At 54.1% G+C, this 13,822-nt stretch overlaps 2 protein-coding genes across 2 annotated transcripts in view; one reads left to right on the forward strand and one right to left on the reverse strand.

Moving 5' to 3' along the window:
- The window catches only part of LOC126961287 (60S ribosomal protein L34-like), a 563,491-nt gene extending 558,225 nt beyond the window's left edge, over nucleotides 1-5,266 (reverse strand). The window contains exon 1 of the mRNA XM_050801466.1: nucleotides 5,262-5,266. The gene's annotated coding sequence lies outside the window, so the exon portion shown is untranslated. The remainder of the gene's footprint in view (nucleotides 1-5,261) is intronic.
- BIN3 (bridging integrator 3) overlaps nucleotides 1-13,822 on the forward strand; it is a 135,710-nt gene that overhangs the window by 48,229 nt on the left and 73,659 nt on the right. The window lies entirely within an intron of this gene.

Genomic DNA, 13,822 nt, shown 5'->3' on the forward strand with positions numbered 1-13,822 from the left:
GGTCTCAGTTTCCTCATTGATAAAATAATTTGGGACAGGTATTCTCTGACACCTCCTCTAGCTGAATGTTCTGCGATTCTATATGGGAAGTGGCGGAGAAAGCTATGACCACTCGCTGGGGCAGAGAGTGAGTGGAAGCCACTAGAACAGATAAAATGACCTTTTCCAGAATCCAGAATGAAAGAGATCCAAGTGCATTTGGCTGCAGGAGCCAGAAAGCCCTCCCTAGTGGGAGGCCCAGGTTAAAAGGAGTTTACAAATGTGGGAGCTGAAGACCCTGGGAGTTCCCAGAAGCAGCAGACGGACCAGTCTCCCCCAAACCCAGGCCAGAGAAAACCCGTTCAGAGACTCTCAGCACCTCTTGGAGGGAGGATGGAGGAGTGCATAGACATGGGTCTGCACGCAGAGATGGAGAGCAGGATGCAGGAGCACACCCTGTATTCCTCATGAGCTGGGCTCCACACCATTGGCGTAAGTCAGCTGGGCAGAGAGGGGTGGGTAAAAGGGAAGAGGCTGACTGTGTCATGAAGGAGGAGCAGCAAGGCCACTGAGTCCTAACCTGGCTTTCCAGTCCCATGATGGAAGCAGGAGAGCAGCTAAGTGTGCTTCCCTTAGGGACTTGGCCATAGGGGCCTGGGAAGCACCCTGGAAGTTCAAACACCCTTCCCCTACCCCCATGACCCCCCACACCCACCAGCATGCCAGAACAGCTGGACATGCACCTTCAAATCACTGTAAAGAAACCAATACGTCGCACACATGCTGTGGCTGTGAAGCCAGTGCACAGTCAGCCCTTCTGCAGGACTTAGGGAGGCTCAGCTATGAGCCAAGAATTGAATGCACCACAAAAAAAAACTTAGGTCTCTGCCTTCTTGGCCAAGTGCAGTGACTCACACCTGCAATCCCAGCACTTTGGGAGGCCAAGATGGGTGGATCACTTGAGATTCAGAGTTCGAGACCAGCCTGGCCAACATAGTGAAACCCCGCCTCTACTAAAAACATAAAAATCAGCTGGCATGGTGGCAGGCACCTGTAATCCCAGCTACTTGAGAGGCTAAGGCAGGAGAATCTCTTGAACCCGGGAGGTGGAGTTTGCAGAGATCACACCACTGCACTCTAGCCTGGGTGATACAGCGAGACTCTGTCTCAAAAAAAAAAAAAAAAGAAAAGAAAAGAAAAGAAAGAAACTAGGTCTCTGCCTTCTGGAAGCTTTTCTGCTCTTCCAGTGTGGTAGGAGAGAAGATGGACAGACCCAGAGGTGGCCAAGAGTTGTGTTGACGGTGACGCCTGTGCAAGAGGTAAATGCCAAAAGAGAGGGATAGGAAGGCTGGCTAACAAGGGAGGAGGGAGCATTGCAAGATGGGAGGGGACAGGAGGGTATGTAGTGGCCTATTGAGGGGGAAGGGAGCTTGAAGAGAGAGGCCTAAAATAAAGGACAAAACAGTTGCTGGCCCCAGGCTCACAGTTGCAGTTCACTAACCTGCCCTCAAGCCCTGATCTGCTGAGGGCACCTACAGCCCAGTATTTGCTCTCATGGGCCCCAGTCACCATTGTCCAGAGCCCACCTGTCTTCCTTCGTCACCCCCTGAGAGGCAAGCCCTGCCTGTCCACACATAGACAAGTGTGTGTGCACACATTGACACACACCTCTACTCTATGAAACTTGCACATGCTTACTGTAAATACAACAGCCCACACAAAATCACATGGTGTATGCACCCGCTAGACACTCCAGGATATCGACCCTGCCAAGCTCTCTCTAGACATCCATGCAGGCTGTGTACACATGCATTGCTCAGCATCCACAAATGTGGGCATGGAATTTGCATGCACATGGGATCTCCATATATGCACACCCACTTCATTCACAACCTGTACACACCCCAGCCCACCACTGATACAGAGACACACCTCTGTGTGGATTAGACTGAGGACTAGGCAAGGCCTAACCACAACCCTCACTTTACATCTTCTGATGCAGCGAGTGGATTTTTGACAGCGGCAGTGGAGGTTTCATGGAGGAGGGGCGACTGGGAGGAGTTTGGTGGGGGTAAAGGGGAGGTTCTGGCAGAAGAAGGGAACAAGGCCTTCCCTGAAGTCCACCAGGAAGGCACCCAGACACATGCCCTTCCCCCCAGCAGCCCTACCTCTGGCCCCTTGCCTGCTGCCAGGCTAGGGAAAGGAGAAGCTAAAAGTGGCCAGTCTGAGTTGCTAAATTGGACCTTGGCAGAGAAGGGGAAACGCGTCAGTTCCCTGGGGAAGTGGCCGAGCCCAAGGCGGCCACAGGCCCCTGGGCTTCTACTCCAATGGAACAAAAGTTGCTCAAATAGATCTGACGCTTTGTTTTCGAACCCAAAATACCCTGTGGTGGCCGCCGGAAGTGTGACCGCGGGAGGGAAGTGGGGCAAGAGGGGAAGATTAGTTCGAGTTTCCATTGCGGCGTACTTTTTCTTTCGTTTGGGGTCTAGAAGCAGCTTTCCTACCGCTTGGAGAGAGTGTTTGTGTGAGAGGGGAGTGCCGCTCTGAGATTTGGGGCTGGGGGAACCCGCAGCGACAGCAGTCACCCTTCTTCCGCTGCCGTCTCTCCCCAACAGGTGGCCTCTGAAAACAACCCTGTCCTCACACACTGTCAGAATTTCATCTCGGGCCACCTGGTGGCAGGGTGGTAAAGCCCACCCAGGGGAAGAGGGGCTGATGCTAGGGGGAAAGGGACATGTCGCAGGTGGCTTTGCCTTCAGAGACCAGACTTTCCCTTGTGAACTTTGATGCTTTTTTTTTAACAAAAATTATCTTTTCATAGAATTTTTCAAAGAGCACCCAGTAAATGAGGCCATAGCTGGACCAAAACACAGACCCACCTATTCAGACTCGGTCATTTAATGACTATCAATGCTAGCTCTAAAATGCAAGGATTGCAGAAGAATTACAAGATCTCAACTTGTACTCCCCATCACCCTCTGTGCCCTCATCCGGATTTATTTATCTTCACACCACTTATCAGCCCTCACATATGTATGTTTGTCTGTGTCCACCCTGAACACTCATTAGACCTGGACTTTCCCCACCGGAAGGACTTGGACTTGGCTTTCATCAGTGCCATATCCCCAGTGGCTGACCACACCGTAGGTGCACAATAAACAATTCTCAAATGTTAGGAAAAAATGGGAGAAAGAGAGGTCATCAGACAGTTCTCTTGTCTCATGTGACTTGTAAATTCAAAACTGCTTCGGCGGCTCTACCCTAGCCTCTGGTGCCATTATCAGGGTGCAATGGGGCTCCAGAGGGGAGAGTTGGGGGGTATGATGGGTAACTCAATACAAAATCAGGCGCTCTGGCCCTTGTGGAACAAACTTTTGGGGGAGGAGGGTGAGACAGACATTTATCAAAGGATACACAAATAAATATCGAAAGGTAACTAGGGAGGATTTTGGGCAACCTAGGAGAGATATTTGGGGTAACACCTGGAAGAGGGTACACCGGGAAGGCTTTTCCGTGTGCGGAGATTGACGGATGCTTGGGGTTTGACTCTGTGAAGGCCCCAGCCCCTACCTGGCACTGCGTGGTGCCGGGTGCGGCGGGGAGTGCCTCCCCCTGGCACCCGGACACAGGGGATTCGAACTAGTCGCCGGGGAGGCCGAGCGGCGCCGCCGCCTGCGGCCGGGGGCCTGTGAACCCGGGCTGCAGTTCAGACGCGGCCGCGCGGCCTCGTCCCTGGGTGCTATTTACCGGCTTTTAATGACGGCAGGGTAATCACCCTAATGAAAAACGCCCTCGGGGCTCAGGGCAGCCAGACTGTGATGAGGAAACCGGGAGGCATCTCGGAGCCGCCGGTGAGTCACAGTGAGTGTGCAGCGCGCCGGCCTGCGCAGGGCGCGAAGGACTCCCGGGTGCCCGAACGCGGAGAGCGCGGCTGCGTGCTGCAGGCCCGCGGGGTCTATGCCCCGAGCACCCCGACCCACCCTGGGAAACCCGGCGCACACCAGCCAAGCCTCCTGCAGACCCGAGTTCTCCGCTGCAACTTTTAACCAGGCCTGCAAGGGGCTCCAGCACTACCTTCCTCCCTACTCGTGGCCTGGGCTCCCCAGGCGCCTGGATTTGGGAGGGGCCTCTCTCTGGTGTGTTCAAGACACCCCTGAAGATTCCAAGCTCTGCTGGGCTTCACATCCGCTCTCCTAAGGACCATCTTTCTGCCAGTGCCTCAGTTTCCCCAACTGAGTACCAGTAGCATAAGATTCTCCACACCACCCTCCGCACCCTGCCCCCGGGTGGCAAGAGTATTCATTACAGTTTGTTCCTGACTTTGAAGATGAAAAATACCAAGGATCATTACCGCTCAATTAATGGAGCTGTTACCACTAGAGTTTAGGTCTGATTAATCTGCCCCCTGCCCCCTGCCTCGGATCTGTGTTGCCCCCTGATGCCCCTTCCTTGGACTCCTGCAGGCTCCTTCTTTCTCCTGGATTTCATACATAGAGTTAGCCCCTTTCCTGTTCCTGCCAGTACTCTCCGGTGCTGGAAGAGTGTCTGCCACATTCAGTCTTCAACATGTATTGTTGAGCTCTCAGCAAAGCCAGGGGCTAGATGCTGGGGCAGAGCAGTGAAAGTCACAGACCCAAGCCCTTGCCTTCCTGGAGCTCATCTTCTGGTAGGTGCCCAAATGTCTAAGTGGGATCTGGTGTATGTCAAGGGCTTCCTTCTGCCTTCCACCTCTCCCCCCAGGGTTCCTCATTCAGACAACAAACGATGGGCAGGCCTAGGCCAAGCACCACAGTCCTGGGTGGACAATGCTAATGGGTTCTAGTTTCAGAGATGAAAACAACAAAGTTAACATAAAGAGGAGGGGAAATGATCACAGTGCCTTACATGAACAACCCCCACCCTTCTTCTCCTCTCCCCTTCTAATGGCCTCAGCCCCTCCTCAAGGTCTTGGTCACGTGCCCTTCTTCTATAGGGCCTTCCCCTTGCCCTGAACATCTCTCTCCTCCAAGCCTGCAGTGGCCCTTACCAAATGGAATTTCCTGCTTGTACCTCCTCTGGACACATATCATGTCTCATATGTGATATTTCCACTGAGCCTCATTCCACACTTCTCATTAAACTGTCTGCTCCCTGGCAGCAGATTCCAAGTCTTAAGTTTGCTTCCTTCCACCAAGAATGCACAGGAGTTCTCTGTAGATGTTGCCCTCATTGAAATGAGAGCGCTAAGGCCCAGACCCGGGAAGCCCGTACCCACCCCAAAATGGAATTCTGGTGGTCAAGAGGCCCCCCATCCTGTGCTGTGAGGGTTAGGAGAGTCAGGGGATGTGGGGATAGAAGTAAAAGGACCAGGTTCAACCATCCTTCAGAATCACCAACTAGGACACTTGAATTGGGTCCACAAGTTCTTACTGAGTACTGATTGGGGCCGGGCACGGTGCCAGGCACTGGGGAGACAAAGATGAGTGAGATTCAGTCCCTGCCGTCGGGGAGCTTGGATACCGTCTCTTGTCTTCAGTAACTTTCTGGGTGACCCTAGGCCAAGTAATTCTGAGCAACCCACATAATTCTCAGTGTCTGAGAGAGATCACACCCCTCTTCCTTCGCCTATGCACCATGAGCCCTGGCAGGGAAGCCCACGCCATCAGTCAGAGCTTCCTAGCCAACGTGCAGCCCTCCAGTGGGTTCTAGTTGGGCCAATATTGGCCTCAGGGGCCAGAGGCAGCCATGGTTCTTTACTGCAATGGCTGTAAAAAGAGTTTCATTTTCTATGAGAACTGCAGCATGACAAAGGTCGGGAAGCCCTGCCTGAGCCACCTGGTGAAAGAGGTTGCAAATGCCACAAAGGAGCTCCAATTCTGGGTCCCAAAGAGTCATTAACTGCTGTTCCCTGGATCCCAGAGTTTTGACTGCACAGAACAGCAAAGAAGAAACCAAAAGTCAGCCTCCATCCAATTCCTCACCTGGGTGGATGAGGCCAGCACCTGATTGTTTTAGTCTGAGGAGGCTCCTAAGGCTGAGAGCTGATAAGAGACAATGATCTAGGGTTTGCAGCTCTCTCTGATTTCCTGAAGCTTTTTCTCACAGGGCAGGGAGAAGAGGAATCTGCCAGCTTTTGGACTCAGCACCTGTCCCATGGGCAAAGCCTTTATCCAGCAAGAAGCCAGCTATGTGGTAAACAATGGAGGTGACAACGTGCTCTCATCTCTTTCCTCTCTAACCCTCCCTCTTCTCTCTCACTCCCTCTTTGCTTCCCCTGACTGCCTCCCGCACCGTCCCCCTACACTCACGCCTTTTCTGGTTCATTTCAAATCACAAAGTTCCTCTTTCCAAAAAGCCCCATCCCCAGAGAGTCCTTTCTGCAAAGACACCCGTCCCTGCTGGCTGAGAAGGGGCTGTCCCAGTGGCCCCCAGGGGGAATGATCAGGCCCTTCGGAGCACATGACCCCACTTACCCTCCCTGAACCCCTGAGCTAAGACAGTGAAGCTCCCACCACAAGCACTCATCCCTCCTCCTTCTCCCTGAAGACCCCAGCCCAAGCCCTACAGAGCCCCTACATTTGATTAGGAACTCTAACAGACATCTCCTCTGAACCCTTCTGCAATAGAACCAGAAACTCGTGGATTAACAAAGCTGGGAGGAACTTAGAGGAAGTTTATCCCAGTCCAACCCCTAACTAAAGACCAGGAATAAGAAGGCCTTGGCCTAAAATCGTAGCTAATTCATAGCAGAACCCAGAACTCCTGATTTGCAGGCCAGGGCTAACACCTGACATTTACCCACTCACCACACTTTGCACAAGTCTCACCTTCTAAGATCTTCCTTCCCTCCCCACCCTAGCCCAGCCAGCCCCAAACTCTCATCTCTGGACCTCTGGACTACCCAAGGCAGTGACTGACTTGTATCTTGGAAGAGGTCTCCAGGACAACCCACTTTGGGCACCTGTCTCTCTCAGTAAATGGTACTTTTTCTGGCCAGACGCAGTGGCTCATGCCTGTAATACCAGCACTTTGGGAGGCCAAGGGAGGCAGATCACCTGAGGTCACGAGTTCAAGACCAGCCTGGCCAACATGGTGAAACACCATCTCTACTAAAATACAAAAAAAAATGGCGAGGCGCGGTGGCTCACACCTGTAATCCCAGCACTTTGGGAGGCCAAGGTGGGCTGATCACCTGAGGTCACGAGTTCAAGACCAGCCTGGCCAACATGGTGAAACACTATCTCTACTAAAAATACAAAAAAATTGGCGACGCGCGGTGGCTCACACCTGTAATCCCAGCACTTTGGGAGGCCAAGGTGGGCAGATCACGAGATCAGGAGTTCGAGATCAGCCTGGCCAATATGGTGGACACCTGTCTCTACTAAAAATACAAAAATTAGCCAGGCGTGGTGGCATGCACCTGTAGTCCCAGCTACTCAGGATGCTGAGGCAGGAGAATTGCTTGAACCTGGGAGGTGGAGGTTGCAGTGAGTCAAGATCATGCCACTGCACTCCAGCCTGGGTGACAGAATGAGACTGTTTCAGGAAAAAAAAAAAATAGCTGGGCATGGTGGCGGGCACCTGTAATCCCAGCTACTTGGGAGGCTGAGGCAGGAGAACCACTTGAACCTAGAAGGCAAAATGTTGCAGTGAGCTGAGATCGCGCCATTACACTACAGTCTGGGGGACAAGAGTGAGACGTCATCTAAAAAAAAAGTTACTTTTTCTTTTTTTTTCTTTTCTTTTTTTTCTTTCTTTCTTTTTTTTTTTTAAGACAAGGTCTTGCTCTGTTGCCAAGGCTGTAGAACAATGGCACAATTTCGACTCACTGCAGCCTCTGCCTCCCAGATTTAAGTGATTCTCCTGCCTCAGCCTCCCAAGTAGCTGCGACTACAGTAGTGAGCCACCATGCCCAGCTAATTTTTGTATTTTTAGTAGAGATGGGGTTTCACCATGTTGGCCACGCTGGTCTCAAACTCCTGACCTCAAGTGATCCTCCCACCTTGGCCTCCCAAGGTGCTGGGATTACAGGCATGAGCCACCTCATCCCTCCAGTAAATGTTACTGTGTAACAAGACATTTTCTCTTTGGTCACTGGACTCTACCTGAAATTGCTTAAAGTGTAATCAAAAACACTCTTGTTTCAACATCATTATAATGCGTTAGTTTGAATTTAGGCACAAACAGTTGTTTAGAAGAGAAGTATGTAATTGGCTTGGAGAGGATCCCGTGGCCTCTGAGACAGCCTAGGAAAGGGGTAGCCAGGTGTAGAGTGGCACAGTGGCCATTGCACCTACTGAGAGGCCCTGGCGGAAACAGTTCCTCCCTGATTCCCATGGGAATAGTGAGTACCCTTACTCTCCCCTGGGCTATGGCTCCTCCCCTGCCTCCATGCTGGGTCCAAGGGGGTGCTGGGGTACACCATTCAAGCTTGCCTTTCTCCCACACATTGATTTCTCTACAGGCTTCATCCTGATTCCTCCTCTTACCCACGTCTACTACCCTGTTTCTTTCCCTTAACAGCCACAATGGGGACAAAGGACGGAGTTAAGAGCATTCATTTTAAAGTCACACAGATGAATTCAAATGTCAGACCAGCCAGGTAGCCTCCGGTAAGCTACTTGAACTCTTAAGACTTGAAAGGACAGCCCTAAAGGCTTCCTCTCACAGGATTGTTGTAAAGAATGAAGAAAATTATGGCCTGGAATGGTGGCTCATGCCTATAATCCCAGCACTTTGGGAGGCTGCAGCAGGAGTATCACTGGAGGCCAGGAGTTGGAGACCAGCATGGGCAACATATCAAGACCCCCATCTCTACTTAAAAAAAAAAAAAAAAAGTGTTTTTAACTAGCTGGGCATAGTGATACCCAGCTGTAGTCCCAGCTACTCAGGAGGCTAAGGCAGGAGGATTGCTTAAGTCAAGGAGATTAAGGCTGCAGTGAACCATGATCATGCCATTGTGCTCCAGCCTGGACAACAGAACAAGACCCTATTTTAAAAAAGAAAGAAAGAAAACTGAAGAAAATTAAATGTGTCCCCAAGGCCTGGCCAAGGCAGGCATCAGATATCAGTCGCCCCATCTTCCATGGCTACAGCCCGGAAGCTCCTGCAGCTCCCAGGACTGGGCTCAGCTCCGACTCCACCAGAAGCAGCAGCTTCAAGGTCTCCATGAAGCCTGTGGGAATCTGTAGGGCTGCCAATAACATTCCCTTCCTAAAACTTGTAGGCAAAACCAGCCTAGCCTCTGAGCTGGCTGTCATTATCCAAGAAATGACAACGAACTCTAGAATGCCAGGCAGGACTGGCCAGGAGGATTCCACTGTGACTTGTCTGTCACCTATGAAGCCCTGTGGCACTCCCCAAAATGGAAAACAACTGAGGACCCTCAAGATAACTGCCATTCGGGAGCAGTCCTACCAGGGTGGATTCCATACACAGGTGCTTGGTGTGACTGGAGGAACCCAGATGCTCTCTGCACCCCAAGTCTCCCACTCCTTGACTCTGATATGCCACAACCAGATGCCATTTCACCAGGATTCATGAGCACCTACCACTTTCCAGGCACCATGCTGAGTACTGGGCTTGATTCCTCTGGATTATATATTACCACCCCTAAGTGTTTTCTTTTAAAATGCAAACACCCTCTGAGAAGGGCAATGCAGTAATTAGATTGCTCACACCGCAGATTGAATTAATTCAGGGTATGGGGAGTTCTTTATTGTAAGATAGCAGAGAAGGACTAGGTATCTTTAGCAAACAGGGCAGCTAAAGTTCAGAGGGCAGAGGTGACTACAGAAAAAGGACCAAGACAGCTGTAACTTTGCATTTTTCTTCAGTGGATTTCAGGAACCACATCTCCCTGCTTTGTCCTTAATCGAGACAAACACGCCCATGCCCACAACAAGTAGCAGCAGTCCTCGTAAGTGCAGCTGATGAGTTGGACTCCGTAGGAGAGAGCGGCCAGGGGCAGGCGGCCCTGGCTATGCCGCAGAGGAGCCGGCCTGCTTTCACCATCTGCAGGATGAGGTCGCCCTGAACCAGTGCCTACTCGCTCCCCAGCAAGTTCAGGGCTTAGAGTTCAGGTAATTAGGCCCTTGGCAGTCTCACCTGAGCCCGCCAATAAAACAGACAAACACCTTCAGCTCCTGTTCAGGAGGGAGAGAGGAGACCAACAGGGTGGAAGGGAAGGAGGAAAACTTTTTTCTATTCTAAGACTTGGCAACCAGAAGGGAGAATTCATTTACAAAGCAGCCACTCCAACACCCCACTCCTGCTCCACACCCAGGGTTGTCCCCTCCTGCCACAGAACCCTGGACTCCATCTGCCACCATCATCGAGGATGACAGGGGACATCTGTGCAGGCTGCAACCTGAGCAGGCACTGGGCACTGAGGGCCGAACCTTGTAGGGCAGGCCTTCACCAGCGTGGTTCCTTCCAGCAGAGGAGAGAAGGCTCTCTCCCACTCCAGCAGCCACACCACCCCCGAAAAATGTCTCAAAGGCTGCTCCAGAGTGTTAGAGAGCAACTGAGTGACTTCTTTGAACCCTGCCTTGTGTCACCACCAGATGTTGAGGGCTCAGCTCAGTTGGTGTCTGGGCTCCTTCAGACCGGGGGCCATTCCTTAACCATCCCTAGACTGGGGCAGTACCCAGGAGATACTAGGCACCCAGATAGGAATTTCCTTTTCCCCCTAAATAATCAACATTATTAATACTCCTTGCATATGATCATGCTGGTCTGTGATGGAGTTCCATACCCGGCCTTTTTTACCACCTATATCATCTAAATTTACTCCTGCCACACCCGAGAGGGAAGGGCATATCTGTCACACGGCAGTTTAACAGCAATTGCAGTTGATTGGGTGCTTGCTTAAGGGATTGGCAAGTACTCTATGAGGATTATCTAATTTAATTCTTCCTAAGGGGTAGATACTGGTATTATCCCAATTTACAGACAAGGAAACTGAGGCTAAGAAAAAAAAAATACAGACATTTGCCCAAGGTCACAGTGAAGCTTTAATGAAGACTTTAATTGAAGGCTCCCGTTTTATGCAAAAAACTAGTAGAAAGGAGAAGGAAGGAATCGTGTCCCCAGACTCCTATCCAATCTTGCTGACGGGTAAGCAGGTCCTGGTGCAGGTCGGCAAACCTTGCCCCATGTTCTTCTACTTGGGAGCAACAAGTCCAGCGAGCCGAAAAGTGTGGGGAGAGCACCCGTCTCCTCCAGTTGGGAGTGGCTGCACTCCACCGCCTCTGGGGTCCTGGAAGCTTAGGATCCCAAATGCTTCCACTGCCTCTGCCTTTCCCAACGCAGGCCCCAATCGAACAGCATGAGGGCTTCTAGCTCCTCACTCTACAGCCCCTCCTGGGGAGAGATCCTGACAGGTGGAAAGCGGGTGCATCACGGTGGGGTCCTCCGGAGTTGAGCTGGGCGGCCCGGAGGCCTCTCACTTCCTTCCCACCACCCCCGCAGGCTGAGCTCTGCCTCGCGCGGGGAGACATGGGCACTGCAGCCTTCGGGCCTGCAGCTCCCCCAGGACCGCGGACCCCACACCGTCTCCCGGCTCCAGGCAGGAACCCGTGGAGACCCTCCGCAACCTCCGGGTGCACGCGCAGCAGGAAGCACCCTAGAGGGGCCAAGTCTGGGACTCGCGCGCCCGAAGCTCGCTGGTCGCCGCCCCTCCCCGGCCCTCTCCTACTGCCTGGCTCTACGGCCAGAGGCCAGAGCCACTGGCTAATTTTTCACGCCCCCCCCCCACCCCCACCGCCTCGCTGGGTGACGCTACAGCCTGTGCGGTTCCTTTAAAGGCTGCGGGTTCCGTTCTTCTTTCCTTTTCCACTGGATGCCAAAATATGCAAATCTTGGGACCGGAATCTGCAGCCAAATCGAGAAGGAGAAGGGGCGCGGCCGGCGCGTCACCGGATCCGCTCCTTGTATGGCTCTTCCCGGCTTGGCCCGCCGCCCTGCGACCCTCCCTGCAGCCGCCCGGGCCCCTCCCGCACCTAGCCAGGCTCACACCGCCGCCCACGGCCCCCGACCGGCCTCGCGCCACCCCCCCCCCCACAGGGAGGGAACCGGGGGCGGGAGGCGCAGCCTGCCCTGATTCTGACCGGAGCGCGGGACCGCTGCAGCGCGCTCCCTCCCCGAGCCGCGCGGGCGGAGGAGAGCCCGGGGGCGCTGTGGCTCCCTAGTATAGGAGTGGGGAGCCTGGCGGGAGAGGCGGCGGGGGTGGAGAGAGGGGGCTCGCGGGAGGCGGGAATCCCTCCTTTCCTAAGAACTAGAGAAGATAGGGGGAGGCCGGGCCCTCCTGTCCCCAGCCCTACACCGAGTAGAGGGGAGGGGAAGGGAGGGGAGGGGAGAGGAGGGGAGTGAGGTTGTCATCCACCTCCACCACAACGTGCAGCTCGGGAGTTCCTCCTACACGTCCCCGGCCCGCGTGGCCCTCCCACGGCGTGCGGCCCGGGGATCCTCTCTTCCTCCTTGTCAACACTCCCACTCCCCACGAGAAATGCACGTTCCCCCAACCCCGACTCCCCAGCAGGGGACGAGGGATTCACCGCGCCCACGCGGCCACCGAGGAGGGAATCCTCCCCCGCCAAGCCGAAGTGATTTGGGGTCGCACCCCCATGCTCCCGCCCTCTCCTCCCCCTCGCCCGCGGGCCGGCTGCGCGCGCCTTGGGAGCAGGCCCCAGGGAGCACAGCAGCCGCCCCCGGGATCTGCTGCCGCTCCGGGAGGTGACAGCGCTCCGGGTCGGCACACAGGCCGCCCCTGACTGCGGAGCGCCGGCAGGCAGCAATGGGGACAGCCCTGTGGAAGGCGAAGAGGAGGGCAGAGACTAGGGGAGACCGCCAGTGGCTCAGAGACTGTGGGTTCGGCGTCCTCCCGCTGGAACTCAGTGGCGGGCCCTTCGCAGGCAGCAGTAGACAGCGACTGCGCCCGGGCCTGCTGGGCCCTCCTGCCATCCTGTGGCCACAGAGGCTGCTTGGAACTGTTAGGGAATTTACTGGGGATTCAGTGCACGTGTTTATCCCTCCAACTTCATTATTTCCTCTTCACCACCAAAACCGCACATCCTCGACCCCAGATGGATGGGGCTCTTGTCTTTGGCGCAACTGCCGGGGTGCTCCGAATCTCCTCGCCACTGCGCTCAGCCAGGAGTCAGCGCCGGGTCAGGGGCCCAGGGAGGGGCAGGGGCGGCGAATCAGAGTGAAGTTGGCACAAAAGTTCTTGGGATATTGGACCAAGGAATTCTGACACGTTGGAACACCCCCCCCCCTCAACCCTGCGCGCAGCTCTCCTTCCCCCCACAAAGGGAAGCACTCCCTTTCTCTTAATCTCGGATAGGATCCCGAACGCTGGAGCCGCTGCGGTAGCTGGGGCGCAACGCACGCCTTCCGGGTTCCCTAGCTGTTCCCGGGCTGCAAAGGGACTTTGCCAGGTGTTTTTAACTCTCTTTCTAACTGCTAGGGTGTTGGAGACCACTTGCAAACAACCCCACCCCATCGCCCACCACCCCCCAGTGCGCTCTCCTAATGCAAACCTCAAATATAACACACACAATGAGTTACTGGCGTTTCGACTCCACGCTACGCGCTTTGCGCTTTGTATGCAGCTATAACCTTCTTTCCTCTCTCTCGCATTCTTCTTCTTTCTTCTCCCCTTCTCTCTCTTTTTTTCTAGAGCCGCGAGCGGTGCGGGCGCCGCACGTTGGCTGCGGCCCGCTTCCTGCTTTCTAATGTTCCATTGTGAGGAGCTTCCATTGTGACGTCGCGCCCCTTCGGCTGGGCTTTGTCTGTCCATATATGGGCAGCTACGTCACGGAGCTTTCCCGGGGCTCAGATAAATAGGCTGGTGGAGTTCCCT

Source organism: Macaca thibetana, chromosome 8, assembly GCF_024542745.1.
Source record: "Macaca thibetana thibetana isolate TM-01 chromosome 8, ASM2454274v1, whole genome shotgun sequence".
Classification (NCBI taxonomy): domain Eukaryota; kingdom Metazoa; phylum Chordata; class Mammalia; order Primates; family Cercopithecidae; genus Macaca; species Macaca thibetana.